At 43.1% G+C, this 11,652-nt stretch overlaps 1 pseudogene; it reads right to left on the reverse strand.

Annotated features, from left to right (window-relative positions):
• Nucleotides 1-3,100: 3,100 nt before the first annotated feature.
• LOC127202419 (uncharacterized) lies at nucleotides 3,101-3,169 on the reverse strand (annotated as a pseudogene).
• Nucleotides 3,170-11,652: the final 8,483 nt, after the last annotated feature.

Genomic DNA, 11,652 nt, shown 5'->3' on the forward strand with positions numbered 1-11,652 from the left:
CTCTGAAATGTCCTTATTTGAAGTAATAGAGAGCACTCTCTACCACTGACTGCCATCTGCTGGTCACCGGCTGCCAAGCAGCCACAGCCCTTCAGAAATGGGGAGTGACAGCAAGTACAGCAGACATGGGTGGGTCTGCCCCTTGTTCTACGAAGACCCTCCTCACACCCTAAAGCGGAGCCTATGCAGGTAATATGCAACACTATGGCTCCCGTGGCTTATAAATTTGAAATCATGTGATAATGTGCTGTTAATGGCCATCATGAGTTAGAGTGAAACAGAAGACTAGAAAATAAGGCAGAAGGAGGGCTCAAGAGCAGCCCAGGTAAGTGACAGCCATTGCCAAAGCTGTCATCGACAAACTACAAGTGAGACACAGAAGAAAATTGCCCAAGTCTACCAGTTTCGCTTTGGACAAGAATGACAAAACACATGTTTCAAAAGCTCCCGAACAATACTTCTTGATCTTTAAACACTTTTAAATACATTTAAAATGCATACCACACGGTCCCTTTCTAGAGATTCTATCTGGAAGTGTGTAGGATCTAGCCCAGGAAGGCAAAGTTGTATATAATACATAGTGTTTCTGTAGTGGATAGTCCTCAGACCTTGTTTCAGGAAACACTGACCTAAAGGTTTGACTACACCCCATTCTCAGTCCTTCAGTGGGCGTTTATTTAAAAACACGTCCAGGTGGTCAGACGTGTAATACATAAAAGTAAAGTTCACCCAGCTATCCAGGGGATATCCTGGGAATGTTGACGAAGGCCCAATCCCTGGCTTCCGAGAAAGCCCACCGCCTAGCTGAATACAAAGGCACAGATATGAATGAAAAACTGGACTTTTGCAAGCCTAGAGAGTGTTCGTGGATGAGAAGACTGAGTTGTGATGACTGGGATCTGAAATTTCCCTCAGGGGCTTGGGTTTGAAGCACTTGGTCCTCATCTTGCAGACCGAATTTGGAGTCTGTTGTGCATTTGTTAGATGGGGAGGCAACGGGCCTGCGAAAACTCCATTCCCTGCTGGTCCAGCTGCCCTCTCTGCTTCATGGCCCAAACTGAGTATCCTGAGCCAAGTATGGTAGCACACACCTTTAGTCCCAGCACTCAGGAGGCAGAGGCAGATAGATCTCTGAGTTTGTGGCCAGCCTGGTCTACAAAGTGAGTTTCAGGACAGCCAGGGACATACAGAGAAACTTTCTCTAGAAAAACAAAAACAAACAAACAAACAAACAGTATCTAGCAGACGCCCCTTCAGTTGCACCATGACTTTCCAGCTATGGTGGACTGAAATCCCTATGAAACCATGAGCTGAAATAGGCCTTTCTGCCCTTAAATTATCAGTTATTTTGTCTCACTAGGAAGAAAAGTGACTGGAGTAAGTTGTATTTTATGAATAAGTACTAATTCACCATAACGCTCAGGTTATGGAGAAACACCCAGGAAGCCATAAGTCCAGTGTTGAACATAAAGAGAGAAAGTGGAATAAGAGAGGATGCAGTAGAATTTTATGGAGAGGAGGCAGATCAAAGACAATCCCATGTTTTCATGTGAAGAATCTCCCTTACGGGCAGTTCAGAGTCATTGACAAAGCTAGTGGAGAAAAAAAAAAAAACCATGTAATCAAATTTGTACGTTTGATTTCTCAGACACCAGAAGGGATCAAGTGTTGGAGGTAAAGATGCTGGACATGAATACGATGGCCCTTCCTAAAGTAGGAAGTGGTGACATTGTGTGGAAATACAAAGGATGAACAGGAGACGGGAGACCAACTGGATGAGCCCTTGACACTCCTCAGAGACTCCAGGCTCACAGCATTTTTTACCTCAATTCTGAAGCCAAGTGTGTCAAAAATGAAAATTGCTACTCATTTTAAACCTCAGAGCAACAGAGAGGCGTGGGGACCGTGAGCATTAAGGAGAAGGCAGATCTCATCTCTGGCGTGGACTGGGGCTAACTGAGATTATCCCCATCCAGAATGAAAAAGAAGATGGAGCCAAAAGGCTAAGGAATGAATGTTCAAGGGCATTTGGGCTGGATAATGCAATTTTTCAACTCAAATTGTTAATTTTAAAAACAGTTGTAAACGGATGCCATTAGCCATACTTGGAAGATCCAGATGCCAGACAAAACAAACCTCAAGCTTCTTTTTTTTAATTGAGTTTTGGAGAACTTCATACATGGGTATTGCATCTGTATCACTCCCACCCTTTCCCCACCAACTGCTCTTGCATCTCCTTCCATAAGTCTTGTCTTTTTAGAAACACGCACACACACACACACACACACACACACACACACACACACACACACATCTATGTATATACAATCTACTGAGCCAATTTAGCTTTGCTCATATGTGTCCAGGGATGACAACTTGTGGTTGAACAACACATGTGGGAGCTTATCCCTGAAGAAAACTGATTCTCCCTCTCAGCAGCCACTGACGACCCGTAGCTCTACCTCGAGGGTGGGACCATGCATCTCTTGTCCATTTTGTCTTATCTGTGGTGTTTTAGGCTCATCTTGTTGACAGGTACATTTTCCCCCCATCACCTAAAACTTGTTAAAACATTAGATACATGAAGACAGAAACCAGTAATGTGTGAGTTGGGTGGCGCCCTGCAGACCCCATTGCTCATGCTCCTGAAGCTACAGCATTCGTGCCTCTCAATATCCTTCCTGTGGCTTTGCTTGCCTGTGCTTACAGGTTCTGCCAGATCCTGGTTTCAATAAGTAATTCAGTTTGCTTTTCTGTATACGAAGTTTCAAAATATGTCTTCACCAGCAGTAAAGCTGCTATAGACAAGGAGAGGCTTGGCATCACCAGGAAAGAAATTTACAGAGCCCTATGTGCTTTGATGCCATGGGAGGAGAAATCTGTACTGAGTTCATCAAATAGCACAACGTTATTTATTTCTGCTTCTAGGGGAACAACTGGAAGCCCATACCTCTCTCCTTTTCAGCACTCTGTATGATTTGATCACTTTTTTCTACCAGTAAATTTTCCCCAATGGTAAGAGAATTGCAGTGACCCACACATCTATTAACCTTGTTTGCTTTCCCATCTCCTGAGTTAATAATAAATTCAACTGTTCTGTTCTTTCAATAAGCAATAATCGTGCCTCAGATAAACCTCATCGGCTACAATACTGCCACTGCACAAAGATTACTGTTCCATTCTTGATGGAATTTTCTTTATGCTTCTATGGTTAGCAGATGATTCCATAACATATTGCCTTTGTCAATTCTAGGTGCTAAATATTTGTCCCGGTCAATTTGGATTCCTGAGAAAGCACATGCTGAAATTAAATACAGCTTGTCTAAATGTCAGTCTCATCTGTAAGAGGTATTAAATCCCATGAGAATATTACATTGAACAGAGGTTTCTAGACTAACAGAGCCAACAATTGTATGTGTGCACATGTGTACTTTAAAAAGAATTTTTTTTTTCTGAGACAGGGTCTCTCTATGTAACCCTGACGTTGTATGCCAGGCTGGCCCTGAACTCACAGAGATATGCCTGCCTCTGCCTCCTAAGTACTGGGATTAAATACATGAACAATATATTAGATTTGCTACACACTGGATGCAGGGTAGAGAAACAATAGCTGTGTGCACACTGGAGAGAAACACAGTAGCACTCAACCCCAACCTTAGCAGTCCCAATCCTGCACTGAAAGCCTGCTTTGCAAAGCCACTGGTATTGAGCCTGCATGCTTGTGGGTATTCATATTTGCATCGATGAACACGTACATAAGTATGTTTGTAGGTGTCACATTGCATTTAATTAGAGTAACATACATAACGATTGGCGGGGGAAATTTACTGGAGCAAGGACAGTTACCAGTGACTATGCTACTGAGGAATGTGACTCATCTCCCTTATCCACCATTAACATCCTATAGCACCTGGCTCAGGGGTGGGGTGCAGCTTATACGCTCATTTCCCATCCTTGACAGAATGTTGATGGGCCTAGTTTTACGCATGTCTTGTACATGTGGCCACTTCTGCTGTGAGTTCATGGGTGTGGGATCTCCGTTCAGAAGCTAGCATTTCACATCACTCCTCCCCATCCTCCAGCTCTTACACTTTTCCCCATACTCCTTCCAAAATGCTCCCTGAGCCTCGCAGGGTGTGATAAAGGCATGCTATTTATAGCCGAGTGCTCCACAACCACTCATTCTCAGCACCTGATTACTTATGAGTTTCTATATTAACCACTGACCACCACAAACACAAGCTTCCCTGACCAAGGCTAAGTGAGATACCAATCTATAGATATAAACATAAATATTTAGACGGCAGCTTGACACCATGTCCACTTAGCAAATAGTAGTATATTTCTCCATAGGGGAATTAGTTCTGGTGGGTGACTCTGTTATATATATTCATGAATATATATTCCATATATATGGAAGTACATATACATGGACATATATTATATATGTGCATATGTGTGTGTATGTATATACATATTATATATATTATACATATATGGCTGTTTGTACACTGAAGAGAAAAACAGTAGTATTTAACTCAAAAATTCTGGATCCCTCATCAGTCCCAGTCCAGAACACAGAGAGAGAGAAAGAGAGACAGAGAGACAGAGAGACAGAGAGACAGAGAGACAGAGAGACAGAGAGAGAAATAGATAGATAGATAGATAGATAGATAGATAGATAGATAGATATGGGGATTTATTGGAATGACTTACAGGCTGCGGCCCAGCTAATCTAACAATCACCAGCTGTGAACAGAAAGCCCAGGAATCCAGTAGCTGCTCAATTCACAGGCTGGCTATCTCAGCTGATCATCAGGATATGGTACAATCCTGAAAAAGCAGACTCCAATGCCAGTGAAGGAATGGATGGGCTAGCAAGGTGAGGGCAAGCAGGCAAAGAACAAAAGTTTCCTTTTTCCATGTCTTTATATAGGCTTCCAGAAAAAAGTCTGGCCCACATTAAAGATGTGTCTTCCCACCTCAAGAACTGAATTAAAGAATTAAAAGTATATGTCTTTGTTAAAGGTATTTTTATAAAGTTGTGTTTCTCAGTTTCTCTCTTAACCTGGCTATCACACAAATAATTGATACTCTATTATATTATTTTAACCAGCGTCACAGCACAAGAACCGAGCAGTTATTACTCTCTTCTTAACCCTCTAAGCTAATTCGGCTTCCTTGCTTACATCCCAGAGACACTTACACTTTGTAGCTTTCTTTGCTCCAGCTCCCTTTCTGATGTCTTCTGGACCTCTGCCCGCGGCTCAGTCCTGTGGCTGAATCCCTTCCACTTCCTCTTCTAATTCCTCCTCCCCTGACTGGCAGGAAGTCCAGCCCTATTCTCTTCCCTGCTCAGCGATTGGCTGTAAATTTCTTTTTTGCCTTTTCTATGGCCTACTCAGCCTGCTTTCTTATAGAAGCCAGGACCACCAGCCAGGGATGGCACCACCCACAATGGGCCACCATCAATCACTAATTAAGAAAATGCCTTCTAGGCAGATCTTGTGGAGGCATTTTCTCAGTTAAGATGCCCGCCTTTCAGATAACTCTAGTTCATGTGTCAAGGTGACACAAGACTAGCCAGCACACCAGGGGCAGCCATATCTAAGCTAGGCCCTGTTTGGTTCATTTCTTCTGTCACCTACTCACAACATGATTTTCAAACGTCATTACTATATTACTGGCTCCTGTGTTGGGGGTTGGAGGTGGTAGACTGGGAAAGGGCAGTATTTAACTCAAAAGTTATTGGCTATGGCATGTTCATCTGAGCTCAGCTGGGCTGGAAGCAACGGTCATTGGCGTAAACTCAGTAGCTTCACCTGCATCTTCCCCAACAAATTAGCACTCAGTCTGGAACCAGATGGCTTAGGTTTGCATTCAGCTCAGCTCCACAAATTGAAGAGATTATTTTTATTGGTTAGTTTATTACTTGGCTATTTCTTTTTGCTCTTTAAAAATTGTAGAGGGCCCAGAGGCCTTTGTGCGAGCTCACTAGCACCCGTGCATCAGCAGAACATGCCATGCACAGACAAACAGTGGGCATCCTCTCTAGCCTGGTGACCTTTGCCTGGTCTGTGTAGCCAGAAACCTTCTGGCCCTGGACCTTCCTCAAGGCCCATTATCATAAACTTGTTTTTCTGTCAATCTATAGAGCCGCTCTTTATGGCAGGCGTCTCATGTGCTTTACAAAGAGTTCCTATATAAACTGCACCTGGTCTGTACTTGGCTTACTTTAGTCCTCAAAGAGAGATTTGTGTATGCCTGGATGTGCTAGCTGAGATCTAGTCAGCCATTTCTCCAGATTGCGCTGAGCTTAAATAAGACTAAAATAAAAAAATAAATAAACCACGTGGGGCCAAACTACTAAAGTTGTAGCAACACTGGCTACATGTTGAGCTGAATTGCCATCGCTCTGCTTCCTGAGAAGGTCACAGAGACGCCCCCCCCCTTTTGGGGGCGGGAGGGGGCATGGCTGAAAGAAGATTACAGTGAGAATCAAATGTTTTCTCAAAAGAGGCAGAAATAAGGTATATACCGTTTCTTGGCGGGGGGCGGGAAGAGGCGGGGAATGAAACACATTTTATATAGATTCCTGCTAAGAAAAACTCCAATAGAAGGCCTTGCTAGCTTCCCAGAATTGATGCTTTATATTGACGCGGCCTTAATGCGTACTATATGAGGCTACCGCGCATCCATCTCTGTTTCAGATCTATCTAGCCAACGGACGGCTCATTGTGCACGGTTGTGTGGAGAGCGAGAGCTGCCTCTCACATGAACTCTGGGGTCACCTATTTGACCACTTCCCCTTGGTGGGGAGGCCTGGTGGCACTCAGAGGAAGGGGAAGCAGGCTATCCAGAGGACACCTGATAGGCTGTGGCCTTATGGTGGGGGAGGAAATCCTCTTCTGTCGGAGGTCTAGGGGGAGGGGAATAGGGTGCAAGAGGGAGGGTGGGTGGGAACAGGAAGTTACAAGTGGCGGGCGGTGGGGGAGGGCGAGGGTAACAATCAGGATGTAATCTGAAGAAATTATAATAAATTCAAATTTAAAAATTAAAAAAAAAGAACAACATGTGACCTAAATGTCTTTAATAAGTATGACAGTTTTTAAACATATCCACAGACTGTTCGCCCTTCTAGCTAGCCTCCTTTCTGTAGTCTAGATAGCTTGTGGTTTCTAGGACCAACATGTCAAGGCTTTGTTAGGAAGATCATGCAGTTCCTGCCCCTTTCTCTTGGGACTTTTACACACTTGAGGCGCCGTATAGACAGGTAGGTGCTCTGACCAGGAGGCAGCATTCACTGCCCATGGGCGAAAAGTTTACTTTATGAGTGAAAGTACCTATTAGTGACTCCATTTCCCCAGTTCTGATTCATCTTAGCTACTGGATCGCACAGCTACTCCACAGACACCATGGATCAGAGAGAATTTATCCCTCTTTGTGCTTATTCCATAGAATGAGCAAAAATAGGTGGTATTTCACATTACTGTGGGTGGTGGTTTGAATAGGTTTGGCCCCCCACAGACTCATGTGTTTGAATGTTTGGCCCATAGGGAGTGGCACTATTAGTGGGAGTGGCCTTGTTGGAGTAGGTGTGGCCTTGTTGGAGGAAGCCTGTCACTGTTGGGGTGGGCTCTGCGGTTTCCTATGCTCTTGTGCTACCCAGTATGGAATGAAAGCCTTTTCCTGGCTTTCTGTGGAGCCTGTCTCTTCCTGGCTTCCTTGAAATCAAGATGTAGAGTTGGCACACACGTTTAATCCCAGCACTCTCGGAGGAGGCAGAGGCAGGCAAATGGATGTGAGTTCCTGGTCTACAAAGTGGCTCCAGGACAGCCAAGGCTACACAGAGAAACCCTGTCACAAAAAAATAAATAAATAAATAAATAAATAAAATAAAATAAAAATAAAGATGTACAATTCTTGACTCCTCGACACTGCCATGCTTCCCACTGTGACATCAATGGACTGAAACCGTAAGCCAGCCCCAGTTAAATGTTGTCCGTTATACAAGTTGCCCTGGTCATGGTATCTCTTCATAGCAATGGAACCCTAACGTAGACACTCTCTTTTGCAATAGTTTGTACAGGATTAGTTACCAGGTCAGTGTGGCATTTGTTAAATGAAATGCGGCACAGCACATGCCTATTAAAAAGTTTTAAAGCAGAGTCGTTCAGAATAATACATATGACCCCAGTGTATGAAAGTGAAGATGATAAACACGGCGCTTACAAGCTTTCCAGAAAGAAATATGGCAGTAGATTTGAAGAACAGTAAAAATGTCCAAAATAATTGGCCCAATAATTCCTCTTGTCGGACTATATTTTAAATAAAAAATGTTGAAGTTCACACATAAATCCAAGAACATCTGCTTTAAAATGTCAACAGAAATAAATCACATCCAGAAAAAAAAATCAATAAAAGAAAAAGAACACAAACTCCCAACACTTAGCAATAGCAATATGATCACCATAGAGGTGGGAATATTCTTTTTTTTTTTTCTTTCATTTTTTAATTTTTATTTTTAAAATAATTTATTCAGATTAGATCCTGATTGTTATCCCCTCACTTGTATCTTCCCATTCCCCCTCCCTCCCTCTTTCACCCTATTCCCCTCCCCTAGGCCTGTGACAGAAGGGGACCTCCTCCCTCACCATATGATCACAGCCTATCAGGTCTCATCTGGATAGCCTGCTTCCCCTTCCTCTGAGTGCCACTAGGCCTCCCACCAAGGGGAAGTGGTCAGATAGGGGGCACCAGAGTTCATGTGAGAGGCAGTTCCTGCTCTCCTCACAACCATGGAGAATGAGCTGTCCATTGGCTAGATCTGGATAGGGGGATCTAGGGTTACTGCACGCATTGTCTTTGGTTAGTACAGCAGTTTGTTTAATGGCACTAGTATGTAGTATGCATAAAATAGATTGGCCCTTCAGAACTCAAACAATCACACTGTAAGGCACAAATACTCTCACTACAACACACACACACACACACACACACAGACACACACTGACCTATGTAGAGAATTAAATTAAATTCTCTCAGAGAGGAGGGAGAAATGGTTCTCAAAAGGACACATTGTTACACATAGACCCAGCTTCATCATTGACATGTATTTTATAATAAAGCATCTTGATGTCTAATATTCCAGGCTCCTGATGCAGACTGAACATTTATGTTCCCCGAATTTATAATTGAAGCCTAAACCCTTATTTGGATGCATTGGCAGGTAAACAATTATAGGGATACTTATGTCACAAGCACAAGACCCTCACTGGTGTGACAAATGCCCCTAACCAAAGAGGAAGGGGGGGGGAGATGAAAGGAGCAGAACGCTTGCTCTTTGCAGTGCACTTGTAACAAGGCGCTCCTCTGCAAAACAGGAGGAAAGCTGTGGGAAGGAGTAAGCTTTGTCACAGGTGGGAGCAATCTTGGCGGGCTTTACCCTTGGGGCACCCCATGAATACCTTGTGACAGACTGAGTGGAGCCATCCTGGGTCTGGAATTCAGGAAGCAGACCTGGGAACCCCACCTGGACCCTCACCGGGAGAAGGAGCCGGTCCGTCCCACGTGGCTGAAGGAGTTGGGGAAGAAAGAATAACAAAGTTGGCTGCAGAGAGAACGTGCAGGGGCAGCGGACAAGCTGGATCAGCACGCCGGCCAGAGAGATACCTAAGGATCCGTCCCGTGGACCGGCTACCGGAAGGTTCACTCTTTTGTCCCTTTAACCTTTTTCCTTCTTGTATAAGCTAGTTGGGTTGCATAATAAAGTTTAATTGCTAAGAAACAGAGTCAACATCAAGCCCTCACCATAGACTACTTAGTCTTGGATTTTCAGCCTTCAAAATCATAATGAATACATTTCTGTTATGCTCCAGCCCAGTTTATAAAGTTTTTTGCAAAACTAAGACAATTTCCATCTCCGCAGATTTGAGTTTTTATCATTTTCATTACATTCCTTTGTTGATTACATCCCACTATTCAAACTGAGAAACTAAATATTACACATACCTGTAGGTCAGCAGTTCTCAACCTGTGGCTCGCAACCCTTTCACAGGGTCGTTTAAGACCATTGAAAAACACAGATATTTATATTATGATTTATAGCAGTAGGAAAATTACGCTTAAGAAGTAACAACAAAAATAATTTTATCGTTGAGAGTCACCACAGCATAACTGTGTTAAAGGGTCACAGCATTAGGAAGGCTGAGAACTGCTGCTCTAGGTAAATTTGGACATATTTCTTTAATTGATTAATATTAATCCATTTTCATTACCATAAATACTAACGTTACTTTGTGATTTTGCTTACTTTACTTTTGTATATATATTTATTATTATTATTATTATTATTATTGGAAATAGAAGTTTTGATGTGGTATAATTTCATGCTCACTGAAATAAACTATCATTGTAATTCTCACCACCTATATGAATACAAGAGCCCTTCAGGGAAACTAGTGTGCACCTCAAAGAGATCAATTTACTAACTGAACACTCTTTAAACCCTGTTCAAGCAATTAACCCTTAGAAAGAACCTGCAGACTTGGGCATTCTTTTATTGTTTTGGTTGTGACACTCAGTTTGAAAATAGTTACTTTTACAGTAAATTACATTTAAAAGTAGTTAAGCTGGGAGTGGTAGAGTACACCTTTAATCCCAGCATTGGGGAGACAGGCAGGCCTGGTCTACATAGTAAGTTCCAGGCTACCCAGCATTACATTTTAAATCCTGTCGATGAAGGAGGAGGAGCAGGAGGAGGAGAAGAAGAAGAAAAGAATTTTAAAATTCATCTTAGTTTTTTTCAAAATTAGCATTCTTTTGTTACACATTAACCAGGTACACAAATGGACCTGAGTCGTATGACATAGAAAAGCAATGTTCTCTGTGGCAGCTCACACATATTTAGTGCATATTCCATAGTGGTCAGTTCACCTACTTGTTACTTCAGCAAGACGAGCCTCATAATTTGCAGATCCACCAGCAAAACTAAAATGTAGAGCCTGTATACGCAATGCAGGCACTGTGCTCTTTTGACCGACCACTCTATGGCAAAGGCAGGTTGCATGCTCACTGAACCAGACAAACTCTCAGGTTCTGTATAGTATTCGCAACCTAGGAGCCTAAATAGCAATTTAAAAAACTACTTGTTTTATTTAACTTTCTGAACAAAGTACACTCGTTGGTTAAATCGAATGAAGCTGAGATCTGCTGTAAATGATTAACCAGCAACTCTTAAGCAGTTCAACTTCTATCGAAGGAAGCAGGGAGAAAAATGGGCATTGATAGAGCTAAATGTCCTCCCACTAGAAGCTCCAACTCATGCAGTTGCAATGAAGGCTTGGAAATGGGAGTGGGAATTTGAAAACTTGCCAGGTTTCTAAAAACCTGCAAAGTTACACATAAACCCTTTCCACGAGTTAACTGGGGGAGGCCTCTTGCTCTCTGGAAGCTTCTGAGGCGCGCTGCAGAGGTCTAAAGTTCCAGTGTCCTAACAAATAACGCTCTTGGCTAACCCTGGCACACACCGTGAAAAAAGGAGCCAGTGAAAAGGCTCTCGGGAGTCGCCTTGTAGGGGAGGAGCAAGGCCTGGAGTGGGCAGAACCACAGAGAAAGTGCGCACCCTGAGGGCGGGACCTCAGAATGAGCGCA

The sequence above is a fragment of the Acomys russatus genome, chromosome 18 (assembly GCF_903995435.1).
Source record: "Acomys russatus chromosome 18, mAcoRus1.1, whole genome shotgun sequence".
Taxonomy (NCBI): Eukaryota; Metazoa; Chordata; class Mammalia; order Rodentia; family Muridae; genus Acomys; species Acomys russatus.